We start from the raw sequence: 20,463 nt of genomic DNA, 5'->3' as shown, positions 1-20,463 counted from the left end.
TATCGCCATGCACAAAACTCAAGTCTAAATGGATCAAAGGCCTCAACACAAAAGCAACCACACTGAACCTCATAGAAGAGAAAGTGGGAAGTACACTTGAATGCATTGGCATTGAAGACTACTTTCTTAATATAACCCAGTAGCACAGACACTGAGAGAAACAATTAATAAATGGGACCTCCTGAAACTGAGAAGCTTCTGTAAAGCAAAGGACATGATCAACAAAATGGCAGCATACAGAATGGGAAAATATCTTCACAAACCCTACATCAGACAGAGGTCTGATCTCCAAAATATACAAAAAACTCAAGAAGTTTGTCATCAAATAAAAAAATGGGGTACAGACTTAAACACAGAACTCTCAACAAATGAATCTAAAAATGGCTGAAAGATACTTAAGAAAATGTTCAATATCTTTAGCCATCAAGAAATGCAAACCAAAACAACCCTGAGATTCCACCTTACACCTGTAAGAATGGCCAAGATCAAAATCACTGATGACAACTTATGCTGAAGAGGTTGTGGAGAAAAGGGAACACTTCTGCATTGCAGGTAGGAATGCAAGCTGGTACAACCCCTTTGGATGTCAGTGTGGCCATTTCTCAGAAAATTAGGAAACAACCTCCCTCAAGACTCAGTAATACCACTTTTGGGTATATATCCAAAGGATGCTCAATCGTGCCACAAGGACATGTGCTCAACTATGCTCATCGCAGCCTTATTTGTCATAGCCAAAACCTGGAAACAACCTAAATGCCCCTCAATCAAAGAATGGATAAGGAAAATGGGGTACATTTACACAATGGAGTACTACACAGCACAAAAAAATAACAACATCTTGAAATTTGCAGACAAATTGAATGAAGTAACCCAGACCCAGAGAGACAAATATCATATTTACTCATTCATAAGTGACTTTTAGACATAAAGCAAAGAAAAACCAGCCTACACTGTACAATCCCAGAGAACCTAGACAACAAAGAGGACCCTAGGGGAGACATACATGGATCTACATAGAAAGTAGGAAAAGACAAGATCTCCTGAGTAAATTGGGATCATAAGAGAGGATAGAAGGGGAGGAGAGAAGAAAGGAGTGGAGCAGAGAAAAATACATAGCTCAATAAAAACAGTAAAAAAAATTTAAAGAAGATTTAGTTTTCTGAAATGTTCGATCTTTTTTTTCTAGTAAAAATGTTCATTATTTTTGTTTGGCTTGGTCAGGTTTTGATGTGAAATTTTAAATAGAATTACTTTATCAAGAGAAAAAGAATAGAAAAAGAAAAATTAATCAAATTCTTTAATTCTCATCGCTAAGAACTTTAAGAATCAGACTATAACTACTTGAATCATCTTTGTACCAAACTGTGAGAATCAAAACTGAACTATGGATCAAGTAGACGAGTATATAGCAATATTTTTCCTGTATACAGATGTTTAGTTCAGGACTTTGCTTGTCCATATTTGTTAGAGACATGATTCCTCTGCACTGCAGATACGTCAGGTTCAGTGATGGTTCATTAAACAAAGCTTTGAAAACAAACAGTAAATCAGTACAACTTGGTGTCAGCCACTAAAGGAAGACTTGAATAGGCAAGTGTCCCCTCCAAAGAATCTCATACCTTGTACAGAGATGGCAAAAACAGTAAGGAAACAAACAAAAAGACATCCCTGATGTTTGGCTTCTCAGGAACTCAGTGGTCCGAACCACTTCCAATGGCTGCTGCTCATGAGGCACAAAGCTTGCTTGGCACCTACAGTTACTCTAAGGAGTGAGCACACACATTGCTACTGTTAAAGAAAAATATAAACTGTGCTGTTCAAGCTGTGACCTGAGATGAAACATCCCATAATGACCACTGGGATCTGCGAGGGATGTGTTGTCAGCCTGAAGGATGGTATGCATAGATATCCAGGGCAACCAAAATCCCCAAACCCTTGTCATCCATCCCTGCTGTGAAAGCAGCAAGGCAGCTTTTCTCATCTTCCAGGACAGTCCTTGGAACTCAGTCATCTTTCCAGTCCCCAGCTGGGTGTGAGAGAGAGGTGGATGAGGCTTCTGCCTACATGTCCTTCTGGGGACAGCCCTAAAGTGAGACTTCTGTGGTCAGAACGCGTGGTGAAGTCGGCTGAAGCGCCTGTGAGGTTGCACTGCAGAGCCCGTAGAGTGGAAAGCTCAGTGGGAATTCTCATATGCTTGGGCTGCAGTTAGTCCAGCTTTATGGAACCTGACTGTGGGGTGTGAACTGTGCTGGGATATAAATTAGGCAGTTTGGGGGCATTAGCAGTCCCTGACCCCTGGACATTGGCACACCCTGACCCCTGGGCATTGGCACACCCTGACCCCTGGGCATTGACAGTCCCTGACCCCTGGGCATTGGCACACCCTGACCCCTGGGCATTGACAGTCCCTGACCCCTGGGCATTGGCAGTCCCTGACCCCTGGGCATTGGCAGTCCCTGACCCCTGGGCATTGGCAGTCCCTGACCCCTGGGCATTGGCACACCCTGACCCCTGGGCATTGGCACACCCTGACCCCTGGCCATTGGCAATCCTTGACACAAGCAAAGAGATAGAGCATCCAAAAAAAAAATTTAAAAAGGCAAGAACAACTGGAAATAATTCTAGTCTTTTCAGTACACTAATTACACAGTTGTCCCCAATCTACGGTAATGCAATTACACACTTAGGAAAGGTAGTGGTTGCCTGGCTCAAATATCCTCAGCACTCTTTCCTGGGATGTGGGAGCCTCCTGCCTCCCACTCTACACATCCACCCACGACCTCCAGTCCTTCCTCAGAGATGTTATTTTCTAAACCGGAGTAACATTTTTCTTACCTATAATACAATTTAGTAAATCTTCCACAAATATGTACAAGGGAATGCCTCAAAAATATTATTTACAAAAATGAGTTGAGCCTGGCATCAAATTCCCATCCACAAGATTAAGACTTCTTGAGTGCTTTCAAACACCAATTTCTCTCCTTTCCTTTCATTTTCTCCTCCTCTTTTCCTAACCTTAAAGGAGTGTCTCAACAGACAGACTCCATCACCAGCTTCTTCCAAACTTTCTCCATCCTTATATCTAAGGTTCTTCTCCAAATCTCAACCTTTCCAATACACAAACCCACTGCTCAAGTTAGTTCCCAGTGGAGGGCTGGGGTGTAGATCAGTGCTAGAGTATTTATCTAGCATACACAAAGGTCCCAATCTCAGTTCTCTCTTTCTTTCTCTCTCTCTCTCTCTCTCTCTCTCTCTCTCTCTCTCTCTCTCTCTCTGTGTGTGTGTGTGTCTCTCTCTCTGTGTCTCTCTTTCTTTGTGTGTGTCTTTCTCTGTCTCTGTCTCTCTCTGTCTCTCTCTCTGTCTCTCTCTCTCTCTCTCTCTCACACACACACACACACACACACACACACACATACACTCACCAAGCTTGGAAGATAGCTCAGTGAAAATATTTTTTTAACGCAAGCAAAAGAGCCTGAGTTCAAACCTTCAGAATCAGAATCCACTTTACACCTGAACACAATAGTGTGCGCATCTGTAAACCCAGGGGGCCATGGGGAGACAGGAGAGGAGCACAGGAGGGCTAGGCTGTGTGTGCAGTAGCAAACAACAAGGGGCCTTGCCTCAAGCTAGACCAAAGGTGGGGCCTCCAGGTTGACCTCTGACCTCCACACATGCACTTGTACACACACATAGCTGTTTAAGGTTCACTTGGAAAAGATGCTTTTGCAATCTGTTTCCGGGCTGCTCCCCTCCTTCCTCTGTTACATGAGCGTGTCATGGAAGCAGTGAGAGCCAAGATCATTTGTTTCCGCCTTTGCAGACTGCATATCTTGAGTGTTGTGGAGGCAGTGAGAGCTAGGCCCACTTTTTACTTCCTCTGAGACTTACACAGGAAACACAGTCATGCAGTATCCTTTTCCCGAGCTAGAATCTCTTTCCTTATCCAGTATGAAATATTCCTACCACAAGTAGCTGGAGAATGGAATCCAATCTACCCCCAATTGGCTTCTTATATTATATAATTTTTTTTCTCTTTTGAAATACTATGGTCTGGGAATTTTTATGACCTTCTACACTTGACCAGGCTGGAGTTTAGGTAGTTGGGGTGTCTGTCATTTAATTACTGCAGAATTTTAATATGTGCCTCCACTAAAGTGAGGACTGCTAAGGAATGACCCGAAGTTGCAGAAGCCAACATTGACCAGACTTGGTGAAAGTTCCATAGAGTGTGAGACACCTGCAGGCAAGAAAGACTGGTTGGAAGTAGGATTATACACAGTTTTCTTGTTTTCATGAAGAAAAATGAATTGAATGATAATAGTACTCACAGTAAGTGTAGACCAGAAAATTGAACTTTAATTTTAAATTTTCAAGTAACAGAAGAAGAAGTAGACTTACTGTAACTTGCTGAAATTAAGTAGATTAAATGAAGTTATCCCAAGAAAATAAATCAGCATCCTATTTTTAAATGATTACCAGGGGAAAAAACTACCCATCTCCCTCCTTGTTGATGGAACTACATCGGCAAAACCAATGAACTCAACATCGGTTCACACCTTGGATTTCTAGTAACTCATGTGAGAGTTTGTGCTACATGTATGACACTGAAATATGTCCAGCAAAATATCAACCATCACACAGGAGAGCCACACTCTAGATAGTCAGTAAGTGCTCGCTAGAGAAATGGGCTAACCATCGCGTTACTATGAATGGAAAGAGCCTTTGCTCAGAGGCAAATGGCGTTGGAGCAGCCTCACCCATAGCTCCCTCACCCGGCTGTTCTGTACATCATCACGTTCAGGATGTTACTTTAAAAGGGCATTTGGGATTGTTTTCTCATGAAGCTTTCCTGAACAGCTACTTTCTTCTCTAGGTCTCATCTCTGAGAAAACGAACATGGTCTGTTAGCTTAAATGCTTACCATATGCACATGCTGTGTTGGGCTCTGCAGGTACATTAGGAACAGCACCAAATGGCCTCTGTGTGTAGGCTTCAGGGTCCTCACACATAACACCTCACTGGATGGTCTTGTTAGGGATGCAGCTGAAGGTCACATCTGCCCCTATTGCTGGCATCTACCTACTCCATTATCTTTGTCCTTTTTGAAAATCTCAGCTAGAAAGATGAGGAAGAGAGATTTTAATATGGAAGCTAATAAGAGTTCTCTGAGAAGTGGTCCAATGGAAGTGGTGATATTTTATTTATGTATATTAGGCAAATAGGTATTTAACCAGCATAGGAGAAAATGCCATCATGTCCAGCCTACCTGGCGCACTACACTTCTCAATAAGAAGCAGTACAGCTGAGTAACTAATATCACTCCCCTAAAGTCAGAATGCTGAATTCTGAAATAGCGTGAGTAGCCGGGAGCTGGCCTACAGAAGAATCTGCACACTCCAACACTCCTTTAATGTGCTTTTTCTACATAGAAACTCTGGTGCTATTAGTACTCACTGTCCGGTCTGGGGTAATAAACCAATTACACTCAATAGGCTTCCCCTATATAAGGAGTTGTTCACATAAAATATAGCAAACACTATTCCCTGAAAGTCTCTCCGGAGCGCTTCATTTCCACGTCCTTTTCCAATACATGGGAATTTCTGTCTTGTCTGAGGATGTCCCAGTGCAGTAACAATGACAAACTAGAAACATCACTGCCTGTGACTTATGAGGAAAAGATACTAAGACCTTTGTTTTGAAACTTTCAATACCATTTTTGGGAACTGGAGATATTGCTGAGTAACTAGTATCGCTTGCTACTTTTGCGGTGGACTGGATATTAGTTCCCAGCACCATGTCAGGTGACTCACATCTACCTGTAACTCCAGCTTCAGGAGATCTGCTCCGCAGGCACCTACGCTTATGCATACACACTTACATGTAGACTACCACACATACACACACATCACACAAAAAGTAAACCTTTGAAAGTATATATATATATATATATATATATATATATATATCATCTACTCCATCAGATTTGTTACCAATATACTTCATATATACTTCACTTTTGCAAGAATCCTTGCCTATAAGTAACATGTCATAGAAAAACTGAATAATAATAGGCTACGGAAGAAGTCAAAAGAAATCTCATGTAAATAGGAGAAAATACAGAGAGAAGCAAGTGAATGGACATGAGGAATCAAGATATTTAACAAAGTTGGCAACATGGGAAGCCAAAGTGGACACCAGGCCACACTGTCATGCTACGATTCACAGGTCTTGATTATATGAACAGATGTGAGCCCATGCCAAAAGTTTCAAGTCATGAAAAGAATCCTTCCCTGGCCCTGACTCTGTAAGATGATGCTATAAAACTCATCCTGACATCCGCCCAGCCCTGTGGTGGCTGGAGTTGCAAGTGCTATAAATCAGGAAGCAAAGCTACTTTGTTCTCATCTTGGAAAATTAGGAGATTGCTGACCCAACAGTAACAGTTTATGGTCAGAAAATTACATTCTGTTTAAGCTTTCAAAATATTGTTGCCATCTATAGTTAAGAATCAATGCAGGGCCTTAGGTGGACATACCCTTTCCAGTTTAGCCACTGTCTATATAGCCACAGCACAGCCATTTTTCTGTTCATGCACTACAATTATTAAGCATTTGACTAAGCCATTTATCTCCTTCCAGAATTCCCAGGCACTGTCTGAATGACAAAGTAAGGGTTACACTTGTTGCCATCTTAACAATGTTTACATTATGCCAAGCAAGTTGTGCTTTAAGAGAATCCCCCTTCCAGCTGTCAGCTCAGCCGGAATTTCTGTAAGAAGCCTGCTTATATTTTATGTTTCTTTCATTTTCCAAAGACTTGGAAGTCAAGTCATTTTTTTAAAGAACTCCTCTATCCTCTGAAAATTCCCTGTCATTTATGGAACTCATCATAATATTTGGAACATAGGTTCCTGCAATCAGTGTGATTGTTTAGATCTGCTTTATGTAGAATCTGCAGGGATGGTAATTCTTAGCATTTCCTTTTCTTGATTTAAACATGTAATTTACTTGAAGCCGTTTTTAAAATCTAAACACAAGCGATGCACATGCAGATGCTCAGGAACACACACATTAAATAATTTTTTTTCCCAAAAGGACATTTTTAAAAGTCTTTAGCTTCCAGGGACATCCTGAAAGTACAGAGTGCTTAAAACCAAGGAAATGGTGAGCATGAGAAAATTGTTAATGCTGTACAGTGTAGTCAATATTAAAATAAAGATATACTTGGGGCCCAGAGGTGGTGCCACACACCTACAATCACAGAACTGAAGGGTAAGATGGAGACTTGGAGGGCAGCCAGGGCTATACAGAAAGAACTGTCTGCAATTAAGGGAGATATACTTCGGTGGTTCCAAGTGGCCAAAGGAGTCTAAGGAATATCTAATAACTCAGTGGGAACAGGCAGGAAAACTTAGATAAAAGGTTAATTCTTAAAAAAACGACAGGTCATACAGAGAGAATGAAAGATGTTGCCCTTGCCACTGTAATGGTGGCCTAGAGAGTTGGCTCCCATGTAGAATGTACCCTCACTCTTCCAGGAGACCCGAATTCAGTTCCCAGACCCCACATTAGGCTGCTCACAGTCTTCTGTAACTCAGCCTCTGGGGAATCTGAGGTTCCTTTCTGAGATCTGTATTTGAATTTACCCCCAACCGCTCTCTCTTTCACACACACATGCACACATAATTTAAAATGAACTAAATCTTATAAAGAAGAAAAAAGGAGATGCAGAAGGAGGAGGAGAGGGAGAAGGAGAAGAAAAAATGAAGGAGGAAGAGGAGGAAGAGAAGAGGAAGAAGAAGAAGCAGAAACAGCCGCAAAGGCTTCCAGGTGGGAAAACTGAAACTAAATCTCTAAACAATGCTGTCTTTTTTATCCAACACAGCTGTGGTCTCCTCAGAGCTCCTTGGGTAACATTGCCTTTGGTCTGCTCCTATCCCTCCTGAAGTACTCACTTGGCTCATTTGCATATTGTGACAGGAGCTTGGACGGATGGTCATCCAGGGGCATCTGAGCAATCCAAGTGTTTGTGCAGACCTGTTAGTCCAATCCACGCGCGCGCACGTGCACACACACACACACACACACACACACACACACACACGTGTTAGTCAGGGGTGCTAGTCAATCTCTTCACACACTCTATCCGATAATGTCTGAAGCCATGCTGTGCTGGTTTTAGTGTTTTTGCTTCTGGCTTTTGTCCATTTTGACACCGAAATACTTGCGAGATGGATTATAAATTCAAGCTGTTATCACCCACTCACACCCTAGCGTGAGTAGTTTTTAGACTCTTTCTTATTCTTCACAGCTTCAGACAGTGAGAAGAGAGAATGGGAGGAAGGGCCTGATTGAAGAACTGTCTGCGGCGTGGAGGCTGCGGCCGGGCTAAGAATGCTGTGTACACACAGGTTTCAGTAGTACCTGTTCTATGAATGGAAGAAATGACAAAATGAAGCCTCACTGATATACAATGTTTATACATTTCTGGTGGCAGGGTATTATTCAGTCTTTCTTCCTTTGTCTAAAGCCAGGATTCAAAGAGAAGCGAGCAAAATGACAACACATTTGTTTAAGTTTTCAATTTCATCTTATTTTTTTCTTATTATGTGGTAATAACCTCTTAAAAGCCAGACATAAGATTTAAAGAGAAAATAAGTAGGATATGGTACAAAAATTTAATGAGACCAAGGAGAATTCAGGGAAATTTTCAAGAAGGAATTCTTTCCTCACAAATATATGTGTATCTGCCTGGGTGTTACATGTGTGATAATTACAGTGTTAAATAATTTGAGGCAAGATGGCACTAATCGTTTTGGAAATGTGGTACAAAATTCAACATCTTTCATGAAACTCTGTTCTAGTCAGTTGTCTTCAGAAGACAGCCATCTTGGGAAGGGCATCTCCAGGGATGAGATGGCTGCCTCCATCCCCTTGTCTCAAGAGCAGGTTACACTCAGTAACAGAAACTTGACATGGAGCTGAGTCACGTGGTAGAGATACTAGGAGGTGACAGAGAAACTCTTTCTCTTCTCAGATCCATTTCCTTCTGAACCTCACCCCTATCCCCCTCTGCCCTGCTCCCATGTCATCATCCCCTATGCCTACAATAGCAGAAAGACACCTACTCCCACAACACCCAAGCCTTCACTCTCTGTACAAGACTGATTTCTGATCCCTGCCCCCACGATGCTGCTCAAACTACATTCATCGTCTTCATTGTTCCTTTGGTCTCTGACATCACATATTTTTTTTTTTTACTCTCCACTCAATACCTTTACTTGAGTGTGCCCATGCTCACAAGACCTTGAATTCAATATTATTAGTTTGGGTAAGAATAAGAGCAGACAGGTAAAAACTATCTATGTGCTAAGTGGTATTATAAGTACAAAATGTATAATGTAATTTTTTCATGCCTCAAAATTGATCTATGATAGAAGTAATGTCATTTTTCTAATAAAAAAATACATAGCAAACTTCTGTTAGTACAAGGCCACCCTGTTCTATGTAGCAAGTTCCAGGAGAGCTGGGTCTACCCTTATCTCTGCAGCCATTGATGAAAGCCAGAGAATACTACATACATATCATTTAGCTCCTAAGAGATAAGAAGTCTGCAGGCTCTTTAATCTGGCTGCCATGAGAAATCCTTACATAAGACTGGTAGAAAGAGAATTTCAATTTATATTAGCACTGCTAATCAGAGAACTAGACCAGAGTCACGAGGCAAGCTTCATTTTGATAGGGCTTAGTTCTTGGACTTAGCACATACTTGAGGAATGTATTTTTAGTTCAATTGAGTTTGCCTTAGACTCTTTGAGTTTTTCTAATGTTTCAAATCCAGAACTATTTCTGGAAAGCCTGTCTTCACCTGTTCAGACTGCAACAACAAAACACGTTAGGCCAGTGTCACACAGTACTGTCCTCTCCATGGAAACATTCCACTCTAGAGAGAGGAAGTAAACAATTCAGATCTCAGAAATATCCTAGACAATATGGAAAAGACCACAAGACCCCGCCCCGAGGCTATTTGAGCATGAAGAACTACTGAGAGAGGAGAGTACACCAATGGAGTCACCTCCAAAACATATAGGGAATTTCAATGATAGGGCTTTCACGTGTTGTCAACCCAGGGTGCAAACTCTTTGCTGATGCAGTTGGCTTTAAATCATCCATGCTCCTGGAAGTAACCCCTCACCTATATCCTTGCAAGTCACCCCAGTACACTCAATGACTCTGCACTAGACTCAGATGTAATACATTTCTTAGATCTCCTGGTAGAAACCTACCTAAAGTAAATAAAGATTTGTTAACAACTCTGAAAAGCCACATAAAAACCAGGTATGTTGTAAATATCAGGAAGGCATTGCTCACAGCTCTGGGCACTGGGTTCTCTGAGATAATGGTGACAGCTGATTTAGGGTCTAGGGAGGACTGGGACTCCTGGCTCATAGGCAGTGTATGTTGCTGGGTTTCTGATGGGGGAGGTGATGCTATAAACATGTTTTATTGCCATTGATTAGGAAAGAGGCTGCTTTAGGTCAACAGCTTAACAGAATATAGCCAAGCTGGAAGATATAGATAGATAGATAGATAGATAGATAGATAGATAGATAGATAGATAGATAGATAGACAGAGATAGATAGAGATAGAGATAGAGATAGAGATAGAGATAGAGATAGAGATAGAGATAGAGATATATAATGGTGAATCAATCCCACATCAGTTATGTTTTAAAGGGGTATTTATTTTGGGGGGTAAACTTACATGCACACAAACCGTCAGGAAAGGAGCCTATTCGCTGGAGCAGAACCCGGAACCAAGCGCTGGAACCAAGAGGCCAAGCCGAGGCTTGCCGCTCCTCTTTTAAAGAGAAATATACCATGCCCCAGTGGGCTGGTATTTCAGTGGCTATTGGCTGACGGAGCAGAAGGCGCTCCCGCAGCACTGTGGGCTCGTGCTTCAGTGACTATTGGCTGAAGCATTGGAAGGTACTTCCGCAGCACCTCCCCCTTTTGTTTAAGTAAGAGAGTTCTAAGCCTACTAAGAAATTATATACAGTAAGTACAAACCTACAAAATTATATACAGTAAGTACAAATATCCTACTCTAACTAGCTTAAGTCTTGTATAATAAATAACTTGGCCAAGTCATGAGAGGAAAGTAGCTACATTTATCTAGTCTTCAACCCCATAGAAGATCCGAGAAGGGAAATAATGTTACCTGAGTAATTAGGAAGTGCAATCAAAGAACTTCCAAAATATGCAACAAATCACAGAGACAACTGGCTACCTGGGCAATCACCAAAGACCTATTTGCAGCGTTGAAGCAACCAACTTTGACTAAGACTTAGAATAACTGACAGATTATTTTTAACAGGCAAGAGATTTTTCAAAACCATCTTACCCTGTCTTGGCAAGATTTAACAATTCTGTTTATCCATTTCCGGATTTTATCCATTTCCTGATTTTAACAGGCAAGTGATTTTTCAAAACCGTCTTACCCTGTCTTGGTAAGATTTGACAGTTCTGCTTATCCATTTACGGATACTGTGTATTTGTTGAGGTATGGGCAGTTCCTTGCCCAGAGGTCAGTTTTGTCAAGAAGACAAGCTCCAAGTGGAGTGTCTTTGGTGCTCAACAATCTCTCGGGAATAGGTCGGTGTTGCCAGGAGTGATTGTGTCTCACTACACAGAACTCTAAGACTAAATTAAATGCCATTTTCTACAACTCTTCGAAGAGATTGAAGACTATTTATATATAATCTCTATGTATCTAAAGAACCTGATTAGTCTAACCATAAATATGACAGACATAGATGACTATTGATTGGTGCAGGAGAATTATCTGTATTCTGTCAATCATATTTTAATAAAACGCTGATTGGCCAGGCAGGCAGTATAGGCAGGAAAACCAGACAGGAAGTAGGGGTGGAGCAAAGAGACTGGGAGTATTCTGGAAGCAGAAGCTCTCTCTCAGCACTCCTGCGCAGATCACTGAAGAAGCAACATGTAAGCTGCCCCCGCTGGAAAAGGTACTGAGCCATTATGGCTAACATAGATAATGATAATGGATTAATATAAGTTACAAGGACTAATAAGAAGCCTGACCCAATGGGCCAATCAGTTTATAATCTTATGGAGTCCTGTGTGTGATTTTCCTTGGGACTTGCTGGCTTGTTGGGGTACCGGACGGGACAAATACCCCAACAAGCTGGCCCTCATGTTACATATGGCGCCCAGACGTGGATAGGTGAGTCCACGGAAGGCCTGGGAGAGTTTGGGAAAGAGTAGAGTGGGGTATGTTTTCTTGGTGGCAGCAGTTTTTCGGTTCTGCTCTGCTTGCTAGAGGCGGGCAAGTGCTCTCATCTAGGAGAGGCTTCTTGACTCAGCCTTGGCTGCAAAACCTTGCAGCTCATTGGGAGGTCCTGCCACGAAACACTTGGATGCTGTTGGTGGAGAGCTGAGCGCATGCTTTTCGGTCGTAGCAGGAAAAAAGCTGTGCTGTTTTGAAGTGCCGGCTTTCTGGGCTGTCCTGCCAGGACAAACTCTGACTCTTGCAGGCAGGCAGTCCGACTGAGTGTGGTCTGTGAGCAGAATGATGCAGCTTGCTTGCTAGCAAGGACCTTGAAACACGACAAGTTGTGGCAGTGAACACAGCTGTGGCTGGTATCTCAGCTATGAGTCTGGAAAGCTAAGGAATGAGCTGGATCTAGCTGTCAAAGCCACGGCTTCCCATATTGCTTTGTAAATTAAAGGCTCATGTGGTCAGAAAAAGAGAGAAAACAGTAAAGAGAGAAAAACAGTAAAGAGAGATTCAAAGATGAAGAAAACCTCTAAATGGTTTACAGTGTGTATATGCAGGTTTAAAGTTAAAGTTCTTAAAGTTAAAAGGAAAGAAAGAGAGTAGTTGGGTGTGATGGTACACACCTTTAATCCCAATGCCCTGGGAGGTAGAGGCATATTGACCTCTGTGACTTCAAGGGACAGAGGTAGAGATTGACCTCTGTGACTTCAAGGTGTGGTAGTGCACACCTTTAATCCCAATGCCTGGGAGGCAGGGACAGACAGATCTCTGTGAGTTCAAGGTGTGGTAGCATACACCTTTAATCCCAGCACTGGGGAGGCAGAGACAGGAGGATCTCTGTGAGTTCAAGGACAGCCTGGTCTACAGAGTTATTCCAGGACAAAGATATATACAGAGAACCTGTCTCAAAAGCAAAAAGTAAAAGTAAAAATAAAAGAAATAGAGGTTAAAATAAAGCCACATAAAGATGGAAAATGCACAGAGAATCTTCATACTGTATGCTATTATGCTCTCTTTAAATTGTTTGATTGTTGAGGAAGGAGCAACAACTGCTAAAAGACTTTTGTTTATAAATGCTGCTGAACTAACCCAAGATAGGAATTTTGAAAATACCTTGGCTTCAAAACTGAAGTCAAAAGGTATGTTACTTTGGAGAAGAGATTTTGCTTTTGTTTCCACAGAAAACGAGAGACTCTGGATTTATTCAGAGTTAAGAATAATCACCTTTGACCAAGGGAGGCCACCTGAAAAATCTCCGATAGGAACAGATGGCCCAGATGACAGAGGTCTACATCCAGAACTGATCCAAGACTGTTGCCTGAGATGATCGAGACTCACAGGATACTCCAGTCAGGACTTGAATTATAACTCTAAGTTTTCTTTAGGTCCCCATAAGATCATCAGCGCCCCCAACCAGCAGGAAGTAGCCTGAAATACTACGCCCACATTCCCAACAAATGGACTATGGGTATTTTTCTTTGTTTAAAAAAAAAAAAGAGGGAAATGGTGCAGGAGAATTATCTGTATTCTGTCAATCATATTTTAATAAAACGCTGATTGGCCAGGCAGGCAGTATAGGCAGGAAAGCCAGACAGGAAGTAGGGGTGGAGCAAAGAGACTGGGAGTATTCTGGAAGCAGAAGCTCTCTCTCAGCACTCCTGCGCAGATCACTGAAGAAGCAACATGTAAGCTGCCCCCGCTGGAAAAGGTACTGAGCCATTATGGCTAACATAGATAATGATAATGGATTAATATAAGTTACAAGGACTAATAAGAAGCCTGACCCAATGGGCCAATCAGTTTATAATCTTATGGAGTCCTGTGTGTGATTTTCCTTGGGACTTGCTGGCTTGTTGGGGTACCGGACGGGACAAATACCCCAACAAGCTGGCCCTCATGTTACAATTGATCTACAATTCTTAACATGTATCTAATTTAAAGACTAAGAGAATAAACAACTGTGCAATAAATGAGGACAATGACCTCCAAATGTAAACAATAAATATCAATACATAAACAATATATGAGTATCTTAATCAGAGGTAGAAATGTACACTGCAATATGGTATATATATATATATATCAATACAATATATATCAATACATAAAAATGTTTTAAACAGGTAGAAGCATGCATACATACAATATTCAATATAATTTAACTTTGTATCCATATACAAAAATCTATGCCGATGTAATTATCTATAAACAATAACTCACAAATACTATTATTATCTATCCAATTTTTCCTCTTTTTTTTTTCAAAAAGATCCCTGAGCTTATAAAATTACTTTCCCAACTTTCAACCATATACTAATTATAATCAATCCCTAAATATTGTTCCTAAACCTGAGGACAAACTTTGCTGAGAGAGGGGACATCGTCCTCTAGAATTACTTCCAGCAGTCATGGGGGTGAGGTTTTTTCTGGAGGATCCTGTGAAAGTAAAATGTTGGTTAAATTTCAAGATCAATGTCTTTTAAAATTGCAAACAGTCTCTGAGTATTTTGTGGAGGTCTGGCCAGAATGTTGTACAAGATGCGCACCATTTCAGCTAACCAAGCTGGAATCATTTGTGCAGCTGATACCTGAAACAGGACTTGTAGTAGCACTATCAGTATCATGATGTCATATCAACCGAATGAAGTTGTTGTTATGGGAGTCCCATCTTCTTCCTGGAAATTTCAAATGTCAGTGCAGGAAAAACTCATTGTTCATTGTAGAAAACTTAAACATTAATTATATAGACATATACAAACATATATTCAATGAAAGGTATGATAGACATATTCAATGAAAAGTATGATAGATATGAAGAAAAGCAAAGATGTTTTCTAAACTCATATTTCTTTCTGTCTCATATCATGGCTTTTGACAAAAGACAGAAACTCTAGAAAATCTGGGTTTTTCTCTTAACAACAGGCTTGGAATTAGAGAGGGACCGAGCCAAGAGTCCAACTCCAAAACCAGCTCTATAAATTCAGAAATATGATTTAGTATATTCCAGAGCTTCATACTCACAGAACCTATTCAATGTTCTTGATAATCCATATTGGGTAGTTGGACCAATCTGTCAGTATTTTTCCATCTGTCAGTATTCAAACATCCAGGGTCCCTTGAATTTTTCAAAGACGAGTGTTTTCCTGTGGAGACAAGAACAGAACCCTCCCCCAATTCTATGTTTTTCTTACCACCTGTATGGTCATCATCATTGTAGATGCTGTCATTTCTCCTTTCCAAGAGGTTTCTTCTCTTCAAATCTAACCTTTATTAATTTTGATGGTATCCACAATTTTTCTTCTCCCGTGGAAACAAGAGCAAAACCCCTTCCCCAATGTAGCACATCTCCTGGCTTCCATTGAGAGGTCAGCACATCCTTGATATAAACAGGTTGATTTAGTTCAGCAGACTTTTCCATTATCCAATGACTTTCTGCCGCTGTTGTTCCCTTCTCATTAGCGTTAAGAAAAATTCAAGGTTAATAAGGCATTATGTAATCTATTTCTGGGGACATTTTCCACCCCTTTCTGTTTGTTTAGCATATCCTTTATAGTTCGATTTGATCTTTCTATGACTGCTTGACCTGTAGGATTGTTTGGTATACCTGTAACATGCTTAATATTATAATAAGCAAAAAACCGTTTCATTTTCCTAGAGACATAAGCTGGACCATTATCTGTTTTTATTTGTGCAGGTATACCCATAATGGCCATAACTTCTAATAAATGTGTGATTACTAACTCAGCTTTTTCTGAGCTTAAAGCCGTTGCCCACTGAAAGCCTGAATAAGTGTCAATGGTGTGATGTACATATTTTAATTTTCCAAATTCTGCAAAGTGGAACACATCCATCTGCCAGGTTTCATTCCTTTGAGTACCCTTCGGGTTAGTCCCTGCAGGAAGTGGTGTTTGGTTATATAAAGAGCAAGTAGGGCATCTCTTTACAATCTCCTTAGCTTGTTGCCAGGTAATGGAAAACTCTTTCTTTAAACCTTTGCATTGATGTGATGTTTTTTATGAAATTCTGAGGCCTACAACACGCTTCCAATCAATAATTGATCAATTTCTGCATTACATTGTGCTAGAGGACCTGGCAGACCGGTATGGGACCGGATGTGTGTTATGTACATCGGGCAAAGCCTATTCCTAATTATGTCTTGTACCTGGATAAACAATGAAGTCAACTCTGTGTCATCTGGTATAAATTCAGCAGTTTCAATATGCAAGATAACTCTTTCTGCATATTGTGAATCTGTAACAATATTGAGAGGTTCTTTAAAATCCCTTAGCACCATAAGAATAGCATATAATTCTGCCTTCTGGACAGAAATATAAGGGCTTTGTTCCATCTTACTCAATTCATCTGATTTGTAATCAGTCTTCCCTGATTTATTAGCATCAGTATAAAATGTACGGACTCCAGTTATTGGAGCATCACGTACAATTCGAGGAAGAATCCAAGAAGTTCTCTTTATAAGGTTAAGTCTACCACTTTTTGGATAGTTGCTATTAATTTCTCCCAAAAAATTTGCACAAGCCCTTTGCCATGGTTTATTGTCTTCCAATAACTTTTTTATTTCATCAGTAGTGAAAGGCACTATAATTTCTGCTGGGTCTATACCTGCTAGTTGACAAAGTCTCAGTTTACATTTTCTACATAAGTTTTCAATTTTTTACTTGGTTTGTGTGGTAAAAAGATCCATTCTAAAATAGTATCTTCCCTCTGCATTAAAATTCCCATAGGAGAAATTCTGGAAGGCAATATGACTAGAATGCAACTAAGATTTGGATCCACCCTATCTACATGTGCCTCCTGTAATTTTTCCTCAACCATGGTCAGTTCCTTTTCTGTTCAGCTCTTAATTCTCTGGGACTATTCAAATCTTTGTCACCATCTAAGGTTTTGTTTAAATGAATTATTAGATCAGGTGTTATCCCAACAGCTGGTCGTAGACTGGAAATGTCTCCTAACAATCTCTGAAAATCATTAAGATTCCATAACCAGTCTCTTCTAATTTGTGCCTTTTGTGTCCTAATTTTCTGTAAACCTATTCTGTAACCTAGGTAATTAACATTATCTCCTCTTTTAATCTTTTCAGGAGCAATTTGTAATCCCCATTTAGGCAAAATTATCTTTACTTCTTCAAACATTCTTTCTAAAATATCTATGTTTGAATCGGATAGCAAAATGTCATCCATGTAATGGTATATTATAGATTTAGGGAATTGTTTACATATTATTTCCAATGGCTGACTTACAAAGTATTGACAACAGGCTGGGGCTATTGAACATTCCCTGTGGGAGGACAGTCCACTGGTATCTCCTAGTAGGCTGGGAGTTATTATAAGTAGGCACTATGAAGGCAAATTTTTCTCTATCCTTTTCTTGTAATGGTATGGTAAAGAAGCAATACTTCAAGTCAATAACTAAAAGAGGCCATCCTTTGGGTAACAGAGAAGGCAGAGGAAATCCAGACTGTAGAGGGCCCAAAGGTTGAATTACTTGAATTACCTTGTTGACAGCCCTTAGATCTGTCACCATTCTCCATTTGCCAGATTTCTTTTTTACAACAAACACAGGAGAATTCCAAGGGCTAGTGGACTCCTCAATATATTGAGCATCTAATTGCTCCTGTACCAATTGTTCTAAAGCCTGCAATTTATCTTCAGCTAAAGGCCATTGTTTAACCCATATTGGTTTTTCAGTTAACCATTTTTAAAGGTAGGGCTGTAGGTACCTCTAAAAGTTTATTAGTTGTTTTATATTCTTGTACAGCCTGAATGACTGGTGACCTTTGTGCATAGTACTTTATTACATCCTTCCCAGAATTATGACTTCCTGAGACTGCAAGAATGTTAATCTGGGTATTCCATTGTTGTAGCAGGTCACGGCCCCATAAATTTATTGCAATATCAGCAACATATGGCCTTAACTTTCCTCTTTGACCCTCTGGCCCAATACAGTGAACCCATCTCATGCTTTGTTTAACTCGAGATATGGTTCCAATTCCTAGTAATCGAACATCTGCCTCTTGAAGAGGCCAATTTGGATGCCAAGATTCTGGAGTGATGATACTCACATCTGCTCCTGTGTCTATCAAGCCAACAATCACAATTCCATTTATACATTCTGTCAGCTTTGGTCTCTGATCATTTATAGAAGTTTGCCAAAATACACGTTTCTCATTTCTTAATTGAATTTCTAACTTATCCTCCAAATTTGCATCATTTAGAACCTTATGATCTTGTACAGAAGCTTCTAGAGTTTTTAATTTTCCTGATGTGACATGTCCTCCACGGTTACTGGGAATGACTGGGCCACTTTTGGCTTGGGGGCCTGCGAGAGGCCCCTCAGGGAGTTTCCCGATGGTATCATGTTGCTTTGTCTGTCTGTTGTTGATCTGCATTCGTTCATCCAATGTCTTCCTTTACCACACTTCCTACATATACCTGAAGGCCGAGGTTTCCTATTCCTGCCATTCCCAGATGAAGTATTATTCCTAGAAATACCTTGCCTGCAATCCCTTTTTAGATGTACAAATTTACCACAATTAAAACATTTGGCAGGTTGATGTCCCCTCATTGCTTTAGAAATTGCTTCTCCTACCCAAGATTCCTCATCGTAATTAAGGCCTGAAAATTCATGGTATGCTGGATCCATTCATCCATAGGTGCTGATCTAGACCTTAAAGGCCCAATTATCTTTTTGCAGTCTAAGTTTGCATTTTCAAAAGCCAATGATTCAAGAATTAGTCGTCTAGCTTCTGGTTCTGTTATTCCTGTGTTCAGAGCCTTAATTAATCTTTGCAAAAAGTCGGTATAGGGTTCTCCCTGTCCCTGCCTAACCCTAGTATATGACTCTACCTTTCTTCCTATCTCTGGTAATCTACCCCAGACATTTAAAGCTGCCTTGTGGCATAAAGACAATACTTCATCATCATAAAGAGCTTGGACCTGTGGATCAACGTAAGCTCCTACGCCAAGAATTTGATCCTGTGAAACGTCCACACCTTTTGCTCTTCCTTGCTGTTCCATATGTTTGGATTCTTCCTTGAAATAAACTCCAAACATCAAGGAAGGTCCATCTTCGAGGACCGCTGAAGCTAACTGTGAGAAATCGTGGGAGATAGCCCTGACATTAGAAGCCCAAGTCCTTATCATTTCCTTAACATATGTAGAGTGCAAGCCATAATTAACAATAGCTTGCTTAATTTCCTTCAGGTCATTCATACCTACTAGCGTCCATCTAGATTCTTTGGCTCCCTTTGAGCCTTTAGAAGTTGATGCTTTGTCAGAATAAATTACAGGGTATGTTGCTAAAACCCTGCGTAAGCCAGTTCTAACAGGTGGTGGTGGCACTGTATCCTGCTCTTGTGTCTTCTCACCCAGATCATCAGTTCCAATAATTTTTTCAATCATTTCAAATCTTTGTATCATCGCCTCTCTTAAATCCTGAATCTCCTGACCTGCATGTGTTTCTAGTGATTTCACTAGGGTATCAATTTTTTGGTCCCCATTCTGCACTTTTGATTCCAAGGTCTTAATGGTTCCTTTTAAAGATAACATCTCCTCCTTGAACTGCCCCTGGATATCATGTAAATTGTCATCCTGGAGGTATATTCTGTCTGTTACCTTATCAAAACTCTGTGATAACTTTTCAAAGTCAAATTCAACAGTTTGGATCCTTTCAGGTAATTTCTTAGTGCCCTCAGATAAGGAGTCAATTTTCATAGTTTTAATCCTATCAATTAATACCACATATTTCCACAATGGTATAACATTAAGAAGGAAACTAAAACCTAATAACCCATAAATCGAGGTACCTCCATAGGCATATAGGCCACTTGTGATTTCTACCACAGTGACAGCAAAAGCTGCAGCTAGAGTCCCATTAAAAAAAAAAACCTGCCATTTTACCTTTCAGACACCAGATGGGGATGTCTCCGAGTAGTGACTAGAACCACTGTAGGCCTCACGACAAATCTTGTTTTAAAATCTGCTCTGTTATTTGTTCAAAAACTGGGGAAAATGAGTCAATTGAGAGGTCAGATGTACACAGAGAGAAAATCCAGAGGCCAGGCACCGAGCACAAAAGGTTAGAGAGCTTCTAGTGGCCAATAAACAAGGCAGCCTGGCCTACCCTGCCGCTCTGTTCAAC

Source organism: Myodes glareolus, chromosome 16 (genome assembly GCF_982192425.1).
Source record: "Myodes glareolus chromosome 16, mMyoGla1.1, whole genome shotgun sequence".
Classification (NCBI taxonomy): domain Eukaryota; kingdom Metazoa; phylum Chordata; class Mammalia; order Rodentia; family Cricetidae; genus Myodes; species Myodes glareolus.
This window is presented reverse-complemented; position numbering follows the sequence as displayed.